Source organism: Falco peregrinus, chromosome 5, assembly GCF_023634155.1.
Source record: "Falco peregrinus isolate bFalPer1 chromosome 5, bFalPer1.pri, whole genome shotgun sequence".
Classification (NCBI taxonomy): Eukaryota; Metazoa; Chordata; class Aves; order Falconiformes; family Falconidae; genus Falco; species Falco peregrinus.
In genome coordinates, this window is record NC_073725.1 from 90,215,779 (window position 1) to 90,239,143 (window position 23,365).

Below are 23,365 nucleotides of genomic sequence, written 5' to 3' on the forward strand. Positions count from 1 at the left end.
TCCGGCTCAGGGCCTCCTGACGTGCGGAATTAGACTCTATAACTCGAAAGTTATAAAGTAGGTATGTTTATTGCGCGCAGATGCACGGGGGATCGCTCCTCCACAAGCGTGCATACCCAAAGTGACGAACCATCTCACATTTATACAATGAAACAAATGAATATTCAATTAACGCCTATACATATTCGTTACCTAAACCCCGCTTCCTATGTTAATTAGCTTATCAGTCCGTTTCCTGGAATGTGGTGGTCTTGCAGGTTTGTAGGTGATTCATGTTCTTGTGACCATCCGATCTTCTCCAGCAAGGAGACTTAGCACTCCCTCCCTCTAGATAGCATTTGAATGTCTCTCATCTTTTCTCATTCTCTTTTAAATAGCCCCTTTGTTAGAGAAAGAAGGGCAGGTGTCTCCCCTTTGTTAGAGGAGGAGGGGCAGGCGTCTCCTCAAAACTGTAGTTGTCTCCTCGGAGCTGTGTGCCTATGTGACCAGACACCGCACCCATGACCAGTCACCATACCCACATTCCTCGAGCAGACACATACAATCACAATCGATGTCCATTGTCCCCATTTCACACTATTTCTCCATATCACTCCCATGCAGTCAGGATTTCTGGAGCAGTCTATCTAATGCCATACCAATTACTACAACCCATCCCCCTTGGAGGTGAACATGAGCAAGGATGGAATAACCTTAAATCCCACATCTTCTGCAGAAAGCATCTGATGCATCCTCACCAGGCATCCAGGTGGGCATTACATGCCCCAGTACTGCTGAGAGTGTTGACTACATGTGCAGGAAAATCCCTTTGGAAGAAATATACTACTGTTAGTAGATTTCCCCATGTAAATTATTCTTATGTGTCTTTTTCTGTCTCTGAGATTTTAATGGGGTTTTTTAACAGGTAGCAGACCACCTTAAAACCCTCCCTTTCACTAACACGCATTAATCTCCTGTTCGTCCCCTGTGCAGAGACACCACTCATTACAGTGGCTATGGGAATCACCCATTTAAGTAACAAAGTAAATGAGCGCTTATTTCCTGCTGCCAGAGGAATGCAGCATATGAGAGAAAACCTAGTATTCACCCTTTTTTACTTTGGTGTGTGCTTTACTGCATGACTCACAGCTGGGCACTGCACGGTGGGGCCACTGCCAACGTTATGTGGGATGCTCAAGGTAGGCAGCACCAGAGCAAGGCACGCACTTGACTCAGGGGGAGAGTGCCATGACTGGCTGGCTGGTTTGCAGGAGTGAAGTGTCATCTTAGATCAAAGTCTTCTGAATGATTCCATGTGAAGAAGGGGGAATGGAAAGGAAAGCATCTTAAAGAGCAGATCCTGGCTGCCTGCAGCATCCCCACCTTCATGCAGCTGAGGGTGCAGCCCCTGGCAGAAGCACATGAGAGGTTGCCAGCTATGCCCAGACCATGCAGACCACCACGCTGAGCACGGAGCCTCTGTAGCACCCCCTGCGACACCACACCAACAGCAGGAGAGCCCAGAAGGGCTGTCCAGGCTAGACTATGTCCAAAGCCAGTGTTAAGAGCTCTCTATACGTTGTTTTCTACAACAGCTGAATCACAGATGGTGCTTCATTAAGCTTGAGATTCATCAGCCATTGTTAGTGTTGCACTCAGTAATAAAATAATCGTTTAAAGAAAACCGTCATCAGAACTAAGCAAGCCCACTGGCTGCTGGGTCTGACTTCCCCACCAAGGCCTGGCAGACAGCCCGCTGCCTGCCAGTTCTGACAGGCAGGGCAGTGATGGAAAAACCCCGGATGGCTCTTTTTACTGTGAAAGCACTATATGAAGCTGCAAACAGATCTGTCACCTTCCAGCACATTGTTTACCAGCTCTCCTCAACACTCCCCAAACAATATTTTCTAGAGACTGTAATTCAATACCTCACACCCCAGAGCTGTAGCATCAGCCCAGAGAGCAGCATGATGAATGTATCACGTTCCTCCAGGGCCTCGGCTAGGGAACTGCTTTGTGGTGTTCCAGCTGCTAATTATCCCTCTGCTTTTTGCTATTCTCATCCCAGCTGTGCCTCTGTATTTATCATATGGGTCTACCTGCACTAAAAACACTCTGATTGTTTAAAATATAAGGAGCAATTTACCCCTTTTGTGCAGCACTAGGTAGCTCAGGGGATCAAATGGCAAGACTTGATCAATAAGGCGCTCACTAGATTAGAGGCACTAGGGCTCAGACCTCAAAGTGCTTGTTTAGAAGAAATGCAAGCCAGAACACACCATGAATGTTAAGCACAGACACAAATACGATTTCCATCACCCTCCCTTCCCCACCCCTTCCCCAGCCTGCATCCCACAGACATCTTCAGATTAATCCCTGCACTGAGATGAATGCTGAAGAGAGTATCCGGAGCCAGGATGGTCCAAGCCAGGCTGCTCGCCAGGAAGAGCTGTTCCTGCTTTTCCAGCCACGGCAGCACCCACACTTTTGGGGAGCACCATGCCAGCCCTGATCTGCTCCAGCTCCCCAACACCTGCATGCACAGGGCAGCACCTGTGGCACCTCCTGCCCCAGCACAGAACTGTCCCCAGGCCACGCGGGCTGTCCCCCTGGGGCACTAGGGCAGCAGCCTCCTGCTCCACCACTCCTCTGGCTGCTGCCCTGGGCTCACACAAGGAGTCTCAGCCGTTCCCTGGGAAACTTCTGCTCCCTCCGTATTCCCACCGCTGCTCACTCATGCTCCCAAACCTTCCTTAGTGTGGATATAAATGTTAAGGGCTGCATGCATGCAGTTTCACAGCATGCACTCCAGATGACTAACCAGCAATTTTGACATATAACTTAAAGATGCAAACACTAGTCCTTCATGTATTTCTAGTGAGTGTGTCTCACACCTTCACATACACTATAATGCACCCTCCCCCTTCTCACCACTCCATTACTACCACAGGGCTTTTTCACACCTGTGCTGAAGCCTTTTTTTCTTTTTTTTTTTTTTCCCCGTTTATAATGACTGGTTGGGTTCCTTGCGAAACCTGCAGCCCTCCAAAACAGTCATGATGTACCCAGTTCTGGATCCCTGACAGGGTCTCTTTCCTGCTCTCTGCCAGTGGCCAGGAGGCTTCGCCTTGCTGAGGCACCACACACCGCCTCGCTCCTTCCTGAGGTGAGGGGTAGCTGCTGCCTGCTGGGACAGCACAGGGTCCTGATGGTCTCACCACTGTAGAAACATTACTTCTCACAGCCTCCCAAGGAAAGAGCAAAGCAAATCCTATTATCCCCACTTTGCTTCCAAGGACCTCATACAGGTAATTAAGACCCGTGCTGCCACTTCTTGAGCTATGAATTGCTGATATTTAATGACATTTTCCAAATATTTTTAATAGAAATTTCAGGTCTTGTTCCTAATCTGACATTTATCTTCTATTAGCATGAAAACAAATAGAAGGACCTGAGAATCGTTGCCTGTATTATAAATGACTTTATTGTTGGTTTTATTACCTTCCCCATTAAGCCGTCCTGAACTGTGCCTCTTTCTGTTTTTGTGATGACCAGCCAGCGAAATCTGTAATTTTTTCCATGTGATTTATACAGGATCCTAGTGATAACTTTATTCATGTGGAGGATAATTAGCTATATTATTAAGGTCGCTCAGTTGCCCTAGGGAATAATGTGTCAGAAAGGTTAAAATACTGACAAGCGATAAAGCATGTATGATAATTATACAAGTGCCAGGACAGATAACTGGCTGGAAACAAGGCACTGAGCTACAGTTTTGCATTTGCCCCAGCAAAGACAGTAATGACATGGTTGTATCTTACACCTCCCACTAGGACTGCAGACATCTAGGCCAATTATTTGGAGGAGACTCCAACAAAGAATATGCCCTACCCCATTCATATATACTGATCACTTAAACCCTGAGGACTGTGCCCTGCAGCGAGCTGGTCTATTATTCATAATTGAGCAGGATGCAGTAGCTGTAGGCAAGGTTTTTCCACAATCCTTCTGTATCTCCTCCCACGCCCCCTAAAAAAGTTTGTCTTCGTAAGAATGGCAAAAGGAGGGAGAGCAAAGAATTGGCATCTCTGAAATGAAACATTGATTTCTTCTGGGATTGGAGCAGCAGGTTCATGCCTTATTGGTAAAATGGTATATAGGTATAATCTGAAAGACATTGCTGAGATCAACTGCCCTTTGGTTCAGGCACTAACAAAACGAAGTACTGAATAACTTGGCACTACATCTGAAGTGAGACTATAAACCTAACCTTGGTCATTCCTCCAGATCTATTGTTGTTACATCAAGAAAAGTAGACGAGGGATTGAGAAGCTCATAAATAATTTCTCATGGAAGGCACGTACACTAGCCAGACAAAAATCTCTCTCTGAGAAAATGTGGAAAAGTGGTAGATTTAACCTACTTCAAAATGTCATTTTTGAAGGAAAAAAACCCCGATCCACTTCTCTTTCTTGATGCTTAAAGGATGTGTCTGTACTGCAGCAGCATGTTAAGCACCAAGCCCTAGACTGGGCTTTGGGCAGCTGAAGGAATTTGCTGCAGCAAACCCTGCCAGTTACTTCCACTATAATCATACTGAAAATAAGACAGTCACCTATGGATAAACATAACCAAACAAGAGCTGTTACGACATTTAATAAACTACATCAGTTAACTTTCTTCTGCTAAGGCAGTGCCAAAGACTATAGAAACACACTTATCTCAGGTTCATCTACATCTCACTGGATTTGTGCAGGGCAACATAATTAATGTAGGGAACTGGGGTCCTGCAGACAAGAGCTGGAGCTCTCACCCAGCTAGCATGAGGCAGCCGGCAGCATTTCCTTGCAATATGCACTTGTGCCACTCTTTTCACTGGCCCTTTGAATGAGTCATGGGCACTGGAGAAAGCATCCAAGTGCTATTAGAATTAATTCTATAAAATATCCTTTCTCTGCTTGCCACAAGCACACAAGTGAGAGCATATGTCTGTCTTCTCTTACTCAGAACCAAGAAGCCTGATGCTGTAGTTGCAGCTTTGCGCTCACGAGCAACAGTCTTCCAACGCAAGAAGTGCAAGACACTCCCCTAGAGCAATAAGCAGATTTAAGGGCCTCTTCTGCCCTACATTATATCATTACAGATGTTGCCAAGAATTAGCTATAACAAGTCTGTGAGGCACTCCAGCTCCCCTCAGCAGGTTCTCTGAACTCCCACAGGTGATGCTTAATGCAGTCCTGGAGGAGAAGATCCTTGGGTACCCACAACCACATCTGTCCTGATTCAGGCTTAACACTTCCCCTAGAGTTGGACAAGCTATTTGTGCAGCACGCTGCCCTGGTCCTCAGATGACAAGATCTCTGCAAGGGCCACCTAGGAGCTTGCCTTCCTGCCTCCTCCCCACGTTTTTCTTCCCCCTTCCAAGGAGCTGGCTGGCACTCGGCAAAGTGACAGACACAAGCCTGACTTGATATAAGGGCCTAATTGTGTCACACCAAATGCCAGCTCCAGCAGAAACACCTGAAAGTCCTCAGAGCGTGCAGCCTGTTTGCCGTGCAGGCGGGCTTCCAGGAGGAGGCATTGCCAAAGTCAGTGCTCTGCCCACACAGGAAGGTGGTCTGACCCCCAGAAAGGCTCCTTTTCTCTGAAAACGTGTTAACTTCCCCAATGGCCCCCGCAGCTTGTGCCGTAGCAGGTGTAAGAACACAGCTAGATGACCGAGATTTTCCTCAGATGACAGCTTTGGAAGGTCTGGTTCTCTCAAGAAAAGGTCCTGGTCCATAGAGGGACTCTCAACGTGGCTGCAGACAGTGCTGCCCAACACGCTGCAAAAGCATGAGCGGGACACGAGCAGCAAGAGCTGGAACAGGAACTCATTTGGTCCACAGGCACCTCGGGAGCTGAGCACATTCACAGGCACCAGCACACAGGGAACAGATGACATAAACAGAGGTGAATTAAAACCCATGATCTCAGGAGGGCAATGGCTGTAGCATGCAGCATCTGCTCAGCCTCCAGCTTCAAAGCAGCAGGAATTTTAAGTGTTACCATTTGCAAAAGGTTCATCTCCACCTTTTGTTTGACTGTAAATCTCTGAAACTCACTTTGTTACAGAAAGGTGTGAAATGGCAGGAGGAGTACTGTACCTCTGTCACACTTCTCCAAATATGTTCCCCGCTGATGCATTGCAGATCATGTCCCTGAGAGAAGACATCTGCATGGTGAAGCCTGAATACTCCCTTCAGATAAGTAACAGGCGTGTGTCCACTACGTGTGTGACAGCAGGAGACAGTCTGGTTTGCAGTCACCTGCCCTGGCCATTAGCACATTTTCTCCACAGTCCCCCTTAATGGTCCTGAAGCACCCAGAGCTGCAGCGGTGCTGGGCAGCCCGGGAGCCCAGATATGCACACTCCACACCGCAGATGAGCTTGAGCTGTGGCGAGGGGAGAGACAGTACCTGCCACAGTACCCTCCCTGCCCTTGCTGGGGTGGTTACCTCCTTCCCATCTTCCTGAATAATGGGCCATATATGCGTTAATATCATTAACTTGAAGATGCACTAAATCCTTGAATGGGTGACATAGGGAGTGTGCTAATTGTCCAGGTGCGAGATATGTTAATGAGTTCCCGGAAAGTTGACGAATAGACATGAATGACTTGTATAAGGAGGGGGCTGAGGGGTTCCCTCGGTGTGCATGACTTTGGTGGAGCGATCCCCCATGCACCCAGCACTGCCGAATAAAGATAACATCCACTCACTCGAATATTGGTAACTGATTCTTTAAATCATTCCCTTCCAGCCCAGTGCTGGCAGCAGTGTTTGGTCTCTTGTGTGAATGTGGCAGAGGTCTCCCGAATTCCTGTCCTAGATTTGCTTTAGATCAGGCTGTCCCAGCTCCCTCGGGAATGTGCTTTATCAGCCTGGACAGCCTGGAGTGCCCTGTGACTTTCAGGACAGGTCTCTCTGGTGTACAGACCCCTGAAAGCTTTTCCAAACGCTTTGAAAGTCAGTGTTGCAAGGCCAGCACTGTCTCCCCATAGGTTTTTGTTGTGGAGCTGTAGCTGCTTGTTTAATACAATCTGGACCACCAGAACTTGCCTGAGTCTGCACATTCTGAAATATCCACACACTCTAATTTAGTCACAGACCTGGGGGAGTGCCTCGGGTAGGACACCACATGCAGACAGGATGGACCACAGTGAACTTAAACACATCGGGAAAAGATGCCTCGTTAGGAAATGCATGGGAAATCGTAAATGTCAAGTCAAATTAAGAGGCTGTTCTCCTGGCCTACTGTAAATATTACTTCCACTTTCTTTCAGGCAATTCTTGGAATGGCATGCGCAGACTTGACACATTAAATATAAACTCCTTTCTTCCCTCAGTGGTGTAACGGTGTTAACCCAAGTGCTGCTCAGCAAGCAAACAGGATGCACCTCCTGAGGCGGAAGCTGCTGGTGCTGGATGTGGCAGCGCCAAACCAGAGGGACATCTCAGGTGATGCTGGGGAAAGCGTGAGGCAGAGGTGTTTGCTAGGTGTGGTACAGGGAGCAGGAGCACTGCGCATGCTACTTGGGATGAACTTTTCTGTGCTTGTCTTCACCCCATTATTAAGACATCCAGACAAAAACAAGAAGAGGACCTGGTGTCAGCCTGGAGAAAGCACAGGGAGACGGGCTGTACATCCTGTCTCCTACCAGAACCACTGAAGGGTGAACTCCCTCCTCGTTTGGAAGAAACCCTTCTAAAACACATATTTACTGGCAGAGAATTAGAGAATACGGACTTTTAGAGGAAAGCATGTTTAAATAACATACCGTTCCTTGCACAATGCATACAAATGCCTACTTTGGCACTCTGAACACTAACATCTAGCATCATAATACTTTGCAGAGCCCCAGAAGACTGTCTCCACAGGGCTATTACCTCTGACTCTTGATAAAACCTCTCCTGGATTATTTTCTTCCCATTGTGCCTTGCAGATGCATCCCTTTTTGATTTGTCAAAGACAAGCAGCTGCACCTCTGAAAATAACATTCTTCAATAATGCTCTGTTTATTGCCAGATCTCCTTTCTCAACTAGTACCAGTTATGTTTATCCTTGTTTATCAGAAGGGTAAACTGCAGCTCAGGTCCCTGATTTAGGTTAATCTCACAAATATGTTCAAACAAAAATCGTTGCACTATTGAAAGCTCTGTAGCTATGAAAAGATGGGGAAATGAAGTCTTATTTTAGCTGTGTATAATAGCTTTCCAATTCTGCTATCTCCTCTGAGCACAAACAAACTTTCTGCTCCTTACCAATAAAAAACAGATGGCACCAGTTTTGATTGCCACCTTCTCAGAGCTGAGAACGTTTTTGTTGTGCTGGATCTATTGTAAGCTAGTTAGCGTCAAAAGTAATCAGATATTTAACATATCAGTAATTCAGCATGAAGTGCCTGGGATGAATGTAGTAGCAAGCTTGTTAATTGTCAGCTGTTCAGTCTAAAAACAGTTTGGAGAGCTAGTTAGAAGAAGTTATGAGCACAGTACCTGCCACCTGGGGCAGACTGGCATTACCAGAGCCAGGGTCCTGTCCCCATTTGCTCATGGCAGTGTGACACCAGCCCCTCCAGCCTGCCTCCACTGCTGGAAGTCATCCCACCCTCTGCAGGGGCATGCCGTGGAGCAGGGCCATGCTGATACCGGCTGGTTGATAGAATTGAATATGTTGTTGGTGGTTTGACTGAGACAGTTGGAGTGAATGAGTTGTTAAGGGTTAATTCAGGTAACAAGCACCGGCAAATCATTTTGATCAGGAAAGGAACTTCACAAAGGAAGCAGCTCCAAGGGCTGGTAGGAAGCTCATCACTGCCAAGAAGCTCAGCAGATTTAGGGGAAAGGCAATTGTGGCAGGGGGAGATTGTGACCACCAACTCATTGACCCCCGACTCAGGAAAACCCCAGACCCAAAAGAAGTTGGGACAGAGCATGTGAACTAATTAATATGAGAAGTGAGAGAATTATTTGACAAACGGGAAACAGAATACTAAGGAGCTGGGTAACCACTGATGTCTTTGTATGCTAAACTGTATAAATAGTATAAAGTTTTGACAACCGGGGGTGAGGCATTTGTGGGTTACCACCCAGCTCCCTACTTTGTGCAAAGTAGAACAAAGAAATAAGGAATATCTCAACTCACTGTGCGAACCGGTGCTGTACACTGGGTAACAGGGCCCTTACAAGCCAAGCTGACCCCAGCTGGCTCATGTCTCCTGGCACTGCTCTGCCCAGGCATCTGCCTCCTGCCCCCCACCTCTCCACCAAACCATGCCGGGAGGCAGGAAACATCCAGGGGCTAGCCCCTAGCCCTGCATTAGACACCTGGGAACACCATAAAAGCCTGAGGGCCCCTGACTCAGGGCGACAGCAGAGAAACCCCCGAGAGCACTGACAGTACAAAGCTGCTTCCCCACCCAGCTTCTGCCACAGAAATTGCAGCCAGGACATATTTGATAGCATGCAGGTCACAAGACTTTGTCATTACCGGATTACAGCTACTGGGAACATACAAATCACTCGGCATCTTCAGGGAACCCAATACAGCAGTTAGGAAATTCCTCCTACCAGTTGCTGTCCATTTGTGTTATAGTCAGCACAGCCCTAGGAATCAATATTATTGCTCATAGAAATTACAAGCATTAAGGATGTTAGATAGAATGTGAACTTGTCCTTTCTTAGAACTAAATGTCTTTTAATGGCACTTGAAGCAGCCTAGGAGTAATCTGCCCTTACTGGATACACAATTGCAGCTGCTCTCCCAGCACACTATGAATGGCGAGCAGAACCAGCGCTTCAGGAAGCAGCATGGCAGCAGGGCAGGTACAGACCAAAGGAAGCCTGAGAAAAGGACCTGTGTCTCCTAGAGCCTAACACAGAGCCAGGCTCCACAGGGGCAAAGCAGAGACGGTGCTGAGCTGTATCAGAGGAGATGTGGTTTGCTGCGTCACCCCTAGCAGCTAGCACCTGCACTTCTCTGGGGACTACTGCTAGCACGGACAACAAGCACCTTCATGGCAGGACCAGGCAAGGGTGAGCTATGACAGCTCTTACCTCTATCAGCATGGTTGGGGCTGCAGCTGGGCTGCTCAGTCAACATTCCCATCCCAGTATGCCACTGGGCCACCCAGTACATATTCTTTCAGCAAGAAAGAGAAAGCCATCACAAAGCCTCAGCACTCCCCAGCCCCACGGCCATTACTTTCTCCTCTTCCTGGCAGCAGACAACATCCCCTGCTGCCCGCTCCAGAGGGTTACAGCCAGGCCCTCTGCAAACCTCTTCCATCCACTGCTCTGGCTCCCAGGCCCAGCTCACCTGCCCTCCTTTCCCAGTCTCAGCCCAGTCCCTGCAGGCATGTGCTCCTGTACCTTTCCTTGGCCAGTTCCCCTCCTGCTCTCTTGCTCCATGGCGGGCAATGTTCAGGAAATACTGCTCCACACTGCCTGCCCCACATCTGCACTGCTCTTGTTGCAAACCCTGCTGCTGGCACCAGCCCCCCCTTACATCCCAGTCTCTGGCCTGGCTCCTGCTCCCCTGCTCCCATCCCCTGCTCCTGGACTGCTGCCCCGAGAGGGTTTCTACAGCTCCAGGGGAGACTAAATGCAGTGTCCCCTTGAGATGCAGCCCAAGCATGCAAGGAAGAGCCAGCTCGTAAACACACAGTCTGTGAGGAAGCAACTTCTTTTTCTGCGTATTTTCCTGGGAAGACTATCAGCCTCACCAGCCCAAAGCTCCTGGCCTCCTCCTCTACCTTCCCAATACACTGGTAATAGTCACTGGCCTCTCAAACTCCTCTAGTGCTCCACATTTTATTCAAAAACAACATTGATGGTTCAAATAACTCTCATATCATCTTCCAAATTTAAACATTTAACAGTCCCAGTTTATCATCCCCTCTAGTTTCCAGTAAAATGAAGTATTCCCTGTTTACTGCAGGATGTGAATGACTCACCCATTTACATCCAGCTACGGATGAGGAATATTTCAGCCTTTCCTACACCGTGACTACCGATCAGAACCCAGTCCTCAGCATAATTGTGGCTCGTATTGCATTTGTTCCTCGTATGTTTAACCCTGGCTCTAACCCAAAGATTCTTCAATGATACCACTGCCTTCTCTCAGATGAATGGTTTAATTTACTGAGTTTCTCATTTTCTCAATGAGATACATATTTGTATCTTTTTATGTGTTAATTGCTACTTTCAAAAGCTCTCTTGATCAAGAGGCTTTTTAACTGGAGATGCCTTCTTCATGTGAGATTATGAACGTTTGGGGTATCTGCTAAAGCACCTTAAACAATCCCAGTGTTAATTCGTGTTTGTGTTTACATTCTTCCTTTCTCAGTTTTCTTATGATAGTATTCATCTTGCAAAACTGCTCCTGATGCATGTGCCACATCAGGAGTATCTTCTTAGCAAAAAGGCTCTCAGATGTTTTTTCCTGCCTGGGCAGGACCATGGCATTATTATCAAAAAAGTGTTTCCTTTGGGACACTTTACCATTTTAGGGGCAATCCTCTGTGGTCCCAGAAAGGCCAATGGTCCCCATTCCCTCACCACAGCCACTGCACCCAAATGAAATACCGTATCTGGTATTATATAATAAATGAGTTAGATGGAGAAGCCTAGTTAAATCTTTCCCTGTTTTTTAATTTCCCTATTTTTTTAATTAAACCTTTTCCCTTTTGCTGTCTGCAGCCAAGCCCTTCTGACAATCAAACACCAGAGCCTCCGATCTCTTCCAAGGCAGACGCAAGGCGTACCAGCCAGACAGCTCGCCTCTGTTCCAACGCTCTCTGCAGCAGCTGCTGATCCCTCATTGAACCCAGACACCACCTTAGTCCCCCTCCTCACATCTGTGATTCTGTGCATGAACTTTTGCCTTCCTAATGCAGCAAGTGCTAATGTTTGATGACTCAGAATAGGGTGAGGAGACAGGCAGGCACCAGTCAGAAAGCTAATAAACCCCACACTCAGCATGGCTTGTTATTTACTTTGGGAACATGAAGTTCAGGAGAGAGTATCTCGTGCTTCCTCCTAATAGCAATTTTGAGAATCCACCAGGGATCAGTTTAATGCTTTGGAAAAGGTTAATGTTGTTAGGGATTTACAGCTATATTTGCAATGGTTTAAACTATTATTTTTATTTCCTTGGGTAAAATGGAATCTCAGTGAATCGTCCAAAGTTAGATGGTCAGTTTGTGTCTGAAAGAGGTCATTAAAAGCTTGGGTGGTTTTACATAGCACCTAATTCTGTCTGTTGGGCAGGGAGCGGAACTGCCATCAACTCTGGGTTAGCTGCTACAAGTTGCTCCAACCATGTCCTGGAAGTGCCTTCCTACACCCTCAGAGCAATGAGGCTGAGCGCAGCCCGCATGCCACTGACCTGCATGGCCACTCCCATCCCTCTCCCAGACCAACTGGCCTCAACCACCCACAGCAAGGAGCTGTCAGGAAAGCAGGAGCTGCCCCGGCATCCCAGCAGCTGTCCCTGTGCCGGGGAGAGCAGTGTGCTCAGCGCCCAGCCCTGCCGCCAACCATCTGCTGGCGACTCCAGTGCTGGCTGCTGCCCGCTCCTCAGCTCCTCGGAGCATTCGCTGCCTCACGGCCAAAAATGCCAACAGGGCAAGTCCATGTGCAGGCTGTGCAAGAGTGGAGTCATAACACTGCTTCTTGCACACAACCAGCAGAAAAGCGTTTGCTTTAAAAACTTGACACTGACCACATGCTACCCTGAGAGCCAGCATCTCTTCCTTGTGGAGGAAGTTTAGAGCATTGATGTCTCCTGCTGCTCATTTCAGGGGTCATCTGCTAGCCTGCAATTGAAGGCATTTGTGCAAAATGCTGTGACAATGTCAGCTGTAATTGCATCAGTCATGCCACACAACAAGACAAATGTGACTGGAGATGGCGTGTCAACCTCAGAAATTGCTTAAGACTGAACAGCAAGTGGAGGAAACAGCAAGCGTTCAGAAACAATTATTTCACTATAGTAGGAATAATAACAGCTCTCGTCTCCCACACCCAGTTCTCCTGGGAGATGGTGCAAAACGCTGTCTCCTCCCTTCCCCATGGTATACTGCTGGATGGAAATAAACATAGAGCAAAGGTTTCCCATTTTCTTAAGGGAGGCTAAAATTGCAAGATTCACCTACCCTGCACACAGAAGCATCCCTGTTGCTGTCTCCAGTCTTCACAGTCCACACATACCTGCCTCTACATTAAGTTCAGTTCTGCTAAGATATATAATGAGGCATTTTGCCCTGCCAAACTCATCTGTAAGAGAGAACACAATGACGTGTCCCCGTTTCCTTCAGTGAGCAGTGGACACACCGCTGATACAGCCCTGTGACAATGGCACCCTGACTGCACCTGAGGCCGGCATGCCAGTGCTAAAATGACCTCACATTATCCCCACAGGTAAGGACAGGGCAGGTTTCCACCTCGGCAGACTGTTGACCTTGTACCAGCACTGCCTAGACCAAGTAGAAGGTGTGGGAGGGATTCTTCCTCCTAAAATTAAATAAACCTTACATGGAAAACGCCATTTTCAATGTCTTGAGCTGTCAGTTGCAGGAGAAAGTGATATTGATTTCTACAGAAACTTTATTTAAGTAAGCGACCTCTTAAACGAAACTTATTTGACACCAGATGACTCCTGCAATTTAATTCCTGAATGAAGTGGTGTCTCCAAGGCTTTGTGATGTTCTTTATCTTGAAAGATGAAAGGCATTTTCCTTACAGCCATTTGCTCGTGTATCCCAGGGTCCTTGCAAACAAAGTCCTCCAAAGAATCCAGCATGCTTGTACCTTCATTAGCCAGCTCCAGCTGATAAACAGATAGCCCAGTGCACACCAGTCCTTAGCAGCAAGGCTAAAAGGTGTAAACAGCCCAAGAAGAATCACCAGACTCTCTAGCCTGCCACTTGAACAAAGGTGCTAAGGAAGGTGTGAGGATCCAGGACCTCAGGTGCCACAGGCTCCGCGGTCCCGGCCCTGGCCAGCCCTGGTGCCAGGGGAGCACAGCTGGGTGCTGCTCAGCCCAGGGCACAGAGCTCTTCTGGTCAACAGCACCCTGAGGGGACAGAGCTTGCTGCTCTCACTCCCCAAGGCGGTGGGGGCTGCCTGGTCCCACCGAGCTTTCACCTCCCACCCTGGCTGGGGGCATGATAAGCATCCAGCCCCCAGAGCCCCGTCCTGACACAGTCCTTACCATCACTGCTCCAGATGTAGCCCCTGCATCTTCTATTGGCCTGTTCAGTGTCAGGGCAATTGCTCTCCTGCCTCTTCTGTCTGCACCAAGGGTAGTTCCTTGGGAATAGTCTGCCAGCAAGCAGCTCCTGGGGATATGCACCAAACTCTTCCCTTGCAGGCAGACTGCACCCAGGGTCCTGGCAGTCACCCTGCCCTTCCCCAGCACCCGCTGCCAGCCCCAGCTTGGGCACAGTGTCCCCCATCACCACCCCAGGCTTGGCAGTCTGCAGAGGGTACCAGTCCTGCGGAAGAGATGTCAGCAGGATGCTGCCTGGAAGGCAATAACAGGCAGGCCCCTGATTTATAAAAGCATCAGATAAATCTCCAAAGCCAGCAGTTCCTTCTAAAGGCAAACCAAATGCACCCCAGTGATTGCGGATATGCTGCTCTCCAGATGCCTTGCAGCAGCCTCTGCAGAAAGTAGTCTCACAAAAGGGATGGGGGTCCAGGAGGCATTCAGACAGACCCACTCTGCCACAAGCTCCAGCACCCTGGAAAAAGCAAGTCTGCCACAGGCAGCTCCAGGAATGCCAGCACCCATGGAAAGCCTTTCCAGAATGTCAACTCACAAATCCCCATGCCTGCCCTCGAGAGGGAGGCACCCCAGCAACAAGGAACCCACACTTGGAAGGTCCAAGGAGTTCATCCCTGTTACACAGGCAAGGTCCCTGCCTCCTTGTCTGTTCCTTGCAGCCTCACCCCGAGCCCATCTGCCCCGCAGGGCAGGAACCATGTCTCCCAGAATGTCTGGGCAGCACCTACACTTGCCTTCCTTTGGCCTCCTGCACCCACTGCAACAGAAATGGCACACAGAGCCTGTGCCAGCCTCACACAGGGTCACACAGCTTCTTGTGTAAGAAGCACCTGCCGCGGGGCCAGGCGGGGCTGGCAGGAGCTCACCAGTGCCAGCAGTGTGCTGTCTGCAGTGCTGTTGTGATGGTGCTGGGGATGAGCCTGACTTCTGGGGGATGCTCAGACTCTAAAACCTCCTCCCCTTCCTCCTGTGCATTTCTTTCCCCAAACACTTCAAGGCAAAGCTGGAGCTGAGAAGATGCATTTGCTTTTCAGTCCAGCCCCCTCTGCACTGGGCCTTGAAGAGCTTGTTAGCTGGCTGCAAATACAAAGCTGTCTGCTATGCTTCAGAGACCGCTCACCTCTGCTTACAAAAGCTTTTCCACAATTTGTTCTTTTAAAATAAGCCAATTTTTTTTTTTTTTTATTTGAAATCTATAAGAAACAAATGAATAGTAAACCTGTCAGATCCCATCTCTTTCATCAAAATGGCTTAGTCATGTCTGGAATGTCAGCACTAACAACCTAGTCCTCTGTGTGCTCACCCCCCGAAGTGCTCCTGCTACAGGCATCAGGCAAGCCTTGCAGAGCACTGGGCTCTGCAGCACACCCTGCAAAGCACCGCTTGTGCAAAGACCTGAGTCCTAGTGGTCCTTCTCGTTCAGGAGCACTTCCAAGGGCCCTTCGTAGGCAGAGACACACAGTTACTTTGTGATTTTAATCTCTCTGTTCCCAAAAAACAGGAGCCAAGACTGTCTCAGGTTTGAGGAAGCCTTTTCCCAGCTGTGTGCTGTGTAGCAGTCACAGGAGAATGAGGCAGAGGACCTTGCCTGTGTGCAACAACTTGGTTCTGCTTGTGCTCATGGGACTGCTTGGGACTGCTCTGGGAAGTGCTGGAGCTCACCAAACACCTCAGGCAAGACAAAGGAGGGGGACAGAAGCAATGCCCATGGGTCTGGGCTAGGTGGTAAAACCTCTCACTGGTACTCCTTCCTTCTGGGAGGCCTCAGACCACGGCACTGGGTGCTAAGCAGCCCTAGAATGGTAAAGTTGCCATTAACAAGACATTTAAAACCACTCCCTGAGCAAGATGCCATCTGAGGAGCTGCTGCCTCCCAGTAGCTCTCAGCAAGCATCCCAGGGGCAGGAGCAGCAAGCAGAGGCCATGGTGCACGCAGGTCCCCCAGGACCATCAGTGCAGCCTTATGGCCTCAAGAGCATGCCCTTCTTACCTTACCATGTCCTCCCTTCTTACCACAAGCCTGCTGTTGTCCCACCTCTGTCCTATTCAAGAGACAATGCAGCCCAGGCACCAAGTGCTTCCCCCCAGCAGGCAGCCATCCAAATGGTTTCTATAAAACTACTTTGTGTATCTCCCCTAATTTCAGTTCAGTCACGGCAGAGCAGCCCACAGGATTTGAATGCAATTTTCTCATTGAGTTATACTAAATCCTTCAGGGAAGGAGCCAAAATTATGTAGAACCCATAAAAACTAAGGTAACATATCTATTCAGCATTTTAACTTTTTATTATTATTTAGAGTTAACCTTTTCTACTTCTAAATCATAAACTCATTTTACATTCCACTATCAGATATGGGCCATAAGCTACAGGAAACATGACTGTTCGTTTCATACACACATGAGCTAAAAGATAATGGGGCACCCAGTGGTCATTGCTCCTCGGGAACATAAATTCACTCACACACACTGAACTATAGTCTACTTGTTAAAAGACAATGAAATGACGCAGATGAGACATGGATTATACTGCAACTCACCCAGCTCATCTCCGAGTGCTTCACTGGCAGTGGACAGCCAAAACAGTTTCACCCCAGCAGAGATTCTTCTTCTCCTCCCCAGGTCATCTCCATCCGATTTAAATGCAACAGCTGGAAACCTGGGACATAAGAACTTAGTAAATACCACAGCACATAAACATCAGAAGACCACATTTAAAACAGAGCTTCCCTCTGCTAAATTGCACCCGGCTCCACTGCCTGTAAGCAGCGCTGGAGGCTGGAAGGAACTGCTCTCTTCCAAACCATGAGTTGTCATTCCAGGAACGGAAAGAGGGCTTGACGGATGGAGAGTTAAATTAATTATGACCCTTCCCGTGTTAGCTGCCTGCAGGGCCACGTTACCATGGGCTGGCAAGCTGCCAGGGTCACTGCGCTCATGCCCAGCCTGCCTGCTGACAATCAGCACGCCTTTGCTGCCCAGTGCAACCAGACCCAGCACCCCTGCTCCTGCCCAGTGCACCTCCCCAGGTCGGCGGGTGCTCTCCCCAGGCTTCTCAGACCACAGGAGTGAACATGAGACCACTCCAGCCTCCTGGAGGGAGGAACTGAAATGCTATCTATAGCCTCATATGGAATAACAAAGGGGACCAGTTTGTCAACTTAATCTGGTGGTAGTTTGATTTTCCCAGGGGCCACAGCCCTGCCTGCCCTGCTGCTAGTGCACCTGCACAGACAGTGTGGATACAGCACTGCAGGAGCTTTTTCAGTTAAGCTCTGATGGTACCAGTATCTAAACTGCTTTGAAGCAGAACGAGGTTTTCCTGGCAGTGCACAGGGCATGCGCTCTCTCACAGAAAGGAGCAACTAGTTTAATCACCCTGTCAGTTCAAAGCTGCAGCTCGTGCCACTGAAGACCAGCTATTTGCCACTGAAACCAATTCCTGCCGAAGGTGCTGGTATGCTGCTGGAGTCTGTTACACTCTGCACATACGGCTGATGGGCTGCCACACTGATCTCTGACAGCTGTATACTGATAGCTGACGGAGTACATCCTTAAAGACAAGTTCCCCTCATCAAGTATGTTTGTTTTCCCCTTACTGCTGCCTTTCCAAATGCCAAGCCTTCTTTAAAAAGAAAGCACGCAAAGCAGAGTTTAATTTATAAAACACTACTTCCTTTCTGAAATTTCAGCAAAGCTGAAACTTGACTTGAAAATTAACATCAGCTGCATTTGCTCTACATGTAATTAATTCCCTTCATGCCAAGTGCTACCTTGGGAAAGAGAACAAGTCATAAATGTATTCACCTGTCATTAAAAAAAGACAGACAAAGTAAATAATTCAAGAGATTTAAAAATAAATTCACACTTTCATAGAAACAGACTTCCAAGCTTCTTTTCATCTCCTCTCTGCAGCACCTTGCTGATAGAACAGTGATACAAATATAAAGGGAGAGAACACAGAGCAGGTCCTGGGCCTGACTAGCTTGAAAACCAAAGAGTCTGTTTGCAAGGACAGAGCCCTGTGAAATGCACACAAAGGCCTCTTGGATTTGCAGTCAGGTCCAAAGAAACCAAACACTTGATATTCTGGAAAAACCACAGGCTTTCAAAGTAGACGGGGCTCCTTTGAATGGGATGGGGGAGGGAATCTGCAGTGCCTCTTGAGAGCTCTATGAAATAGGATGGATACACAGCCGAGTTGTTTCAGGGAACCATATCAGCTTTGCTGCTGCATTTATGATGTAATTTCATTACTATTTTGGTCCCAGCTGGCACTTTCAAGCTGTACATTTATTAACAGCATCCTTACTAGAATGGGATAGTACCGCAGGTGCAAGGCACTCCCAGCATCAACAAGGAGGCTGGCTGCATCTGCTCTTCACAAGGTTCTGCGTGCACCTGAAAGAAGCCAGGAGAGGGCCACGTGTGCCCAGCTCTGCTGCTGCGGACCTCTGTTCACTGGGCAGTCATGGGCAGAATGAGTGCCGGGGTGCACACCAGCAGCTGACCCAGGGCGGTTAGCTGTGTTCCCTTAACACAGAAACTGGAGGTGGCCCCCGGCATGCTATAAAATACCGATTAATCTCTATCAACAATAAGGCAAACGTGACTGTGGGCACAGGCAGGCACACTGGTGTGGCACTGGCAGGTCTCTGCACGGACGGCACACCTCGCCCTCCCTGTAGGTGCACGGTGCCCTCCCTGCTGGGTTGCGTTAACAGGTGCCGGGGAACAATGCCAAGGACAGCCCGTGCGCTGTGCCAGACACATCTCCCAAGGCACAACAGTCCAGTGCGAAGCATGGTACATGCTTCGTGTCCTTCTGGCTAGATATAAAAGCAGGTGGCTGGCTGGCATGGCTGTTAAAGCCTCCCCCAGCTGTGGAACCATGGGCTATGGTCACCGAGGTCCTGACCAAGCTGCCAGGCAGAGCCTGGGGCTATCTGGGGCCTGGGTGCTGGCAGAGCTCCTCACAGCCCAGTGCCCAGGAGGACACCGTGCAGCGATTTGTCCCAGACAGAACTGGCCCTTCAGCAATTAAACAGCATTTCAGGAATGACAGACTTGGAGATAATCCCTCTGTGTCCCTAAAAAGAAGAAGGAAGAGTCTTTCCTGGCTCCACTATGGCCAGGGTATTCTGAACCAAGGCACTAAGGCTACATAGGATTGCTGCTCCTTCCATCTGCCAGCATGTGCTTGACTTTTCCTCACAGAATTAGGAAAAATAACTCCTAATACCAGCTAATAATGAACCATCACTTCTAGTATCTTCAAAATCTGTTGAAATTTGTTTCCTAGAGTATTTGAAAATCACTCTTTGCTACTGGCTAGCTAAATAATGTCTTTGGTGCTAAACAGCTTTCCAGGGGTGTTGCAGGTAGTTTGGATCAGTAATTATCCTTTGGGGTAGCAGTCACATAATTAAGCATTCCTCTGCAGCGCACACAGTCTCAGACTGGAGGAGTCCCCGGTTCAGCACTCACAGACTGAGGCAGGGAGCTGTGCTGAGGCAGTCTGCCAGTTTTCCCAGTAAAGAACTGGCTTTTAAGTAGACAACAATCAGGTGGTACTTTGCCTGTATTTCTCCCAATTCCTGATCCCTCATTTCCTCCCTTGCCATCTGCCAAGCTATGCTCTTCGCTTATAGGTCAAATGTGGCTTAATTTTGAGAAATTATTTTCTTCTTTTTCATAGGAGCAGCAACAAGAGTGGAAAATTCTTTGGCCTCTAAGCCAGAGTTGTCTGCACTGCCTTCGTGCTGAAGTCAAGAGTTAAATATACCTACCTCATACAACAAAAAGAGTGTAGCCACCTTCCAGCAAAGAGCAAGAAGCAGTAATTCCTGCTCCACCCAGAGCAAGGATACTATAATGGCCTTTAATGCAGTTTCTGTGCCCAAAAAAAGCATCCCACTCTCACTGACTGAGACAAAGTCAGGTACTTCCACAGCACAAAGGAGCCATGTGGATGTTATTAAACACTGCCCAATGGCTTCATGCCAAGTCCTCTAGTAGGGTAGCTCTGTGGCAAGATACTCTCAGCCTCTCATCAAGTACAGGAGCATGTGGCTTCCTGAAAAGGCTGCATTTCATTCCCCACTACATAAAGTGCTCCCGTTATCTCTTAGTTCAGCACAGAGTACACATATCCATATTGAACAGCACTTTGCTCAAATGCTGCATCAGCCAAATCTCCCCATGGCCTGCCTGCCTTCCCAAAGTCTTTCAAAAAATGCTTCCAGATGGTGCTGGCAAGAGGCAGGTTCACAGCAGGCCTGCAGCATCAATACTCGGACTTTGTGATGCAGGCCTGGTAGAGCAGCCTGCCAGCTGAGACAGTGAGGGCCATCAGCGTTCTCTGGGCTCATGAAAACTGGCTCACTGTTGGCTGTGATGGGGAGGAAAAATCTGTCTAACAATCCCAGTTCCCTGAAAGTGTTTCTCCTTGCAGTGATTTCTTGGGGGAAGGAGACAAGAAGACCAAGCAACATCAGGTGCAAGCTATTGCCACACCTCCAGGGGTGTGCTGCAGGAGGAGAGCTCAGACCATTCTCCGGCATGGCCTGCAATGTCGTGCTGAATTCTGGAGAACCCCAGGAGATGACTGAGCAATGACTGAAGAGGGGTTGGGAAAGGCGTGCTCGGGATCTAGCATGGAGGCGAGATGGATGTGGACCTGGAAGCCTGGCGCAGAGCACTTTGGTCATCTGCTGGGGGTGAGGGAACAGGAGCTCCATCTCAGCATAGCTTCTGTCAGAGCTGCTCTCAGTCTGCCTCAGCAGCTGCCGCTCCTCTGCTTGGGAGGCGGGAGAAGAGCTTCCCTTTGATAGAATTTCACTTGTTCTCTTTTGCAGTCTCAACAGCAGGATGGAAGTAGATAATATGCAATTTGTTTCAACTCAGCTTTATCTTGTCAGTCCTAGCTATAATATTGCAGGAAGCATCATTCTGAAGAATAAAGACGCGATGGTGCAGGGTGAGATTCTGCAAACCCTATTGATTACATCACAAGTCATCACTATAAATATTTGAAGGAAAAGCCCTTGTTCTATCCAAACATGTTCATGTAACAAAATGTGCAATTGAGAGTGAGTGAGAGGTGGCTCTAACAGGACACAGAGGCTAGAAAGCAAAGCATTTAAGCTGCTTACCTTTCAACCTAAATAACATCCATTAAGTGGAGCATTGCGGGATTCACACTGTGAAGAGAGAAATATAAAGGGCTCAGTGTGCAGGGGCCTCAGAAGCACAGACAGTATGTCATGAAGGAAGTACTGCATTCCTAATCACTACAGAGAAATTAAAGCACTTTCTACAGCTCCTTCTGGGGCCAAGAACTGCTGCAAAAATGGGACAATGAAGCCTAGAATTTCTGGGTGCACCTGTCCAGTGTGGAGGTGGGTGCTGACAGCATTCACGGGCGCAAGGACCCCTGTGCAGCTCAGCAGCGCATTTCCACCCAGCTCATTGTTCCCCGTTTGTCATTGTACCAAGACTGTTCTCACTGTGGAGGAAGCAGGGAGAACAGGGTTGTCTGGCCATCCCCAGCATGTCAGCTCTTGGGAAGGACCCTGGGTTTCTGTTCTTCTCCAGAATAAGTCAAATACTAGGAGAAGATGATGCATGCAGTCAACACTGGCATTTAGCAGCTGGGGGCTCTTGCCAAGGCTGTCAGGGTGATTTGCATGGCCAGCGGGCTGCCCTCCCAAAGCCAGCACCTGTGGTCACAAACCCTATTTCTCTCCTTGTCTCTAGGAAGCAACCCTTTGTTCGGCTTGTATTGATCCTCTTCTCTTTATTTTTACGAGAAATGAATTGTGAGGAGCTTTTTCTCTGTTTAAACTTGAGGAGATATTGTTCAAGGACTTGCTGTGATGTTTCTCTACCTGACAGCTTTATTGGGTAATAGCCACTGATGGTATATGTGTGCACAGACAGTCAGACCTTTTATACTATGTGTGTTCCCATAAAAATGATTGGTTTTAAGGTGTTATTCTAGCATTGTTGTGATTGAACCATGGGACCAAGCAGCCTAAAAGGCAGATGTGAACTGAAGGCAGATGAGTAGGTGTGCATTGATTCTCCTTGTCCTCCACGCCCCAGCAGGGAGAAACCAGGCTGCTAGCTGCCTGCTAGAGACAGACAGCACAGAATGGGAAAGCATGGCTCTGTTGACGTTCAATCAGCAAATAATATTCAGACATCCCAGCTCCCCCAGGCCATATAATATTTCCCTGCCATCATAAACCAAGCTGGAGGGATTGGTTTGAGCCTAACGAGCCAAACACGGCTCTTCTGTCATCTCAGGCATATTCTGCCCATGACAGTGTCCCTGACAAGCCAGAGAAGTGCCCGGGCAGACAGAGCTGGGGCTGTTCTTCAGCAGGGAAGCAACCAGAGCTCACCACCCACAGGTCCTCAGGAAGTCCTCTCCTGGACTCTCCCAAAACAGCGCTTAAGTAGCCCGTGCACCGCTGCAATGAGAGCAGCTATTTATGCAGTTTCAATCCTACAGTTCCTAAAGCAAAAGACAGTACCCTTAAAAGCAAGACTGAAGACATAAGCAATGCTGCTAGCATCCCCATTACTCTAATTCCAAAAGAGAAACTGTGCCTTTGTTAATTTATTAGCCAGTGCCATTAACTGCCATTAGTTAATTTTCACACATTAATTATAATTGGGATTTCACAGAATTTTCAGATGATTTATAGTTTTGATTGCTTATTTTCTTGTCACTGGTTTCAAAACCCCATCCAGCCATAAGTGAAAAAGTTTAAATGTTATGCCAGAGATGGCTGGCTCACACTGGCACTGGTAAGTGAAGGTAATGAGGAAGAGTCACTGATTATTTCAAAAACGAAGAACAGATGTTCCACATATTAAGAAGCTATTATGCCAAGTGTTATTCCAGTGACTTGTGGGAGTGGCACATTCATTTGACTAAGATTAGCTGTTCCAACAAGGTCATTTATGCTTTAATGTAATTAGTTGTGCCAGTACTGATACAGAAGAAAAAAATACAACCTGGCAATTGTTTATTACCTTATCACCTG

General features: G+C 48.2%; 1 long non-coding RNA gene across 1 annotated transcript in view; it reads right to left on the minus strand.

Moving 5' to 3' along the window:
* Positions 1-23,365, minus strand: part of LOC114011020 (uncharacterized) — an 87,220-nt gene that overhangs the window by 48,420 nt on the left and 15,435 nt on the right. The window contains exon 3 of the long non-coding RNA XR_003552735.2: positions 16,850-16,968. This is a non-coding gene — a long non-coding RNA (uncharacterized LOC114011020). The remainder of the gene's footprint in view (positions 1-16,849; positions 16,969-23,365) is intronic.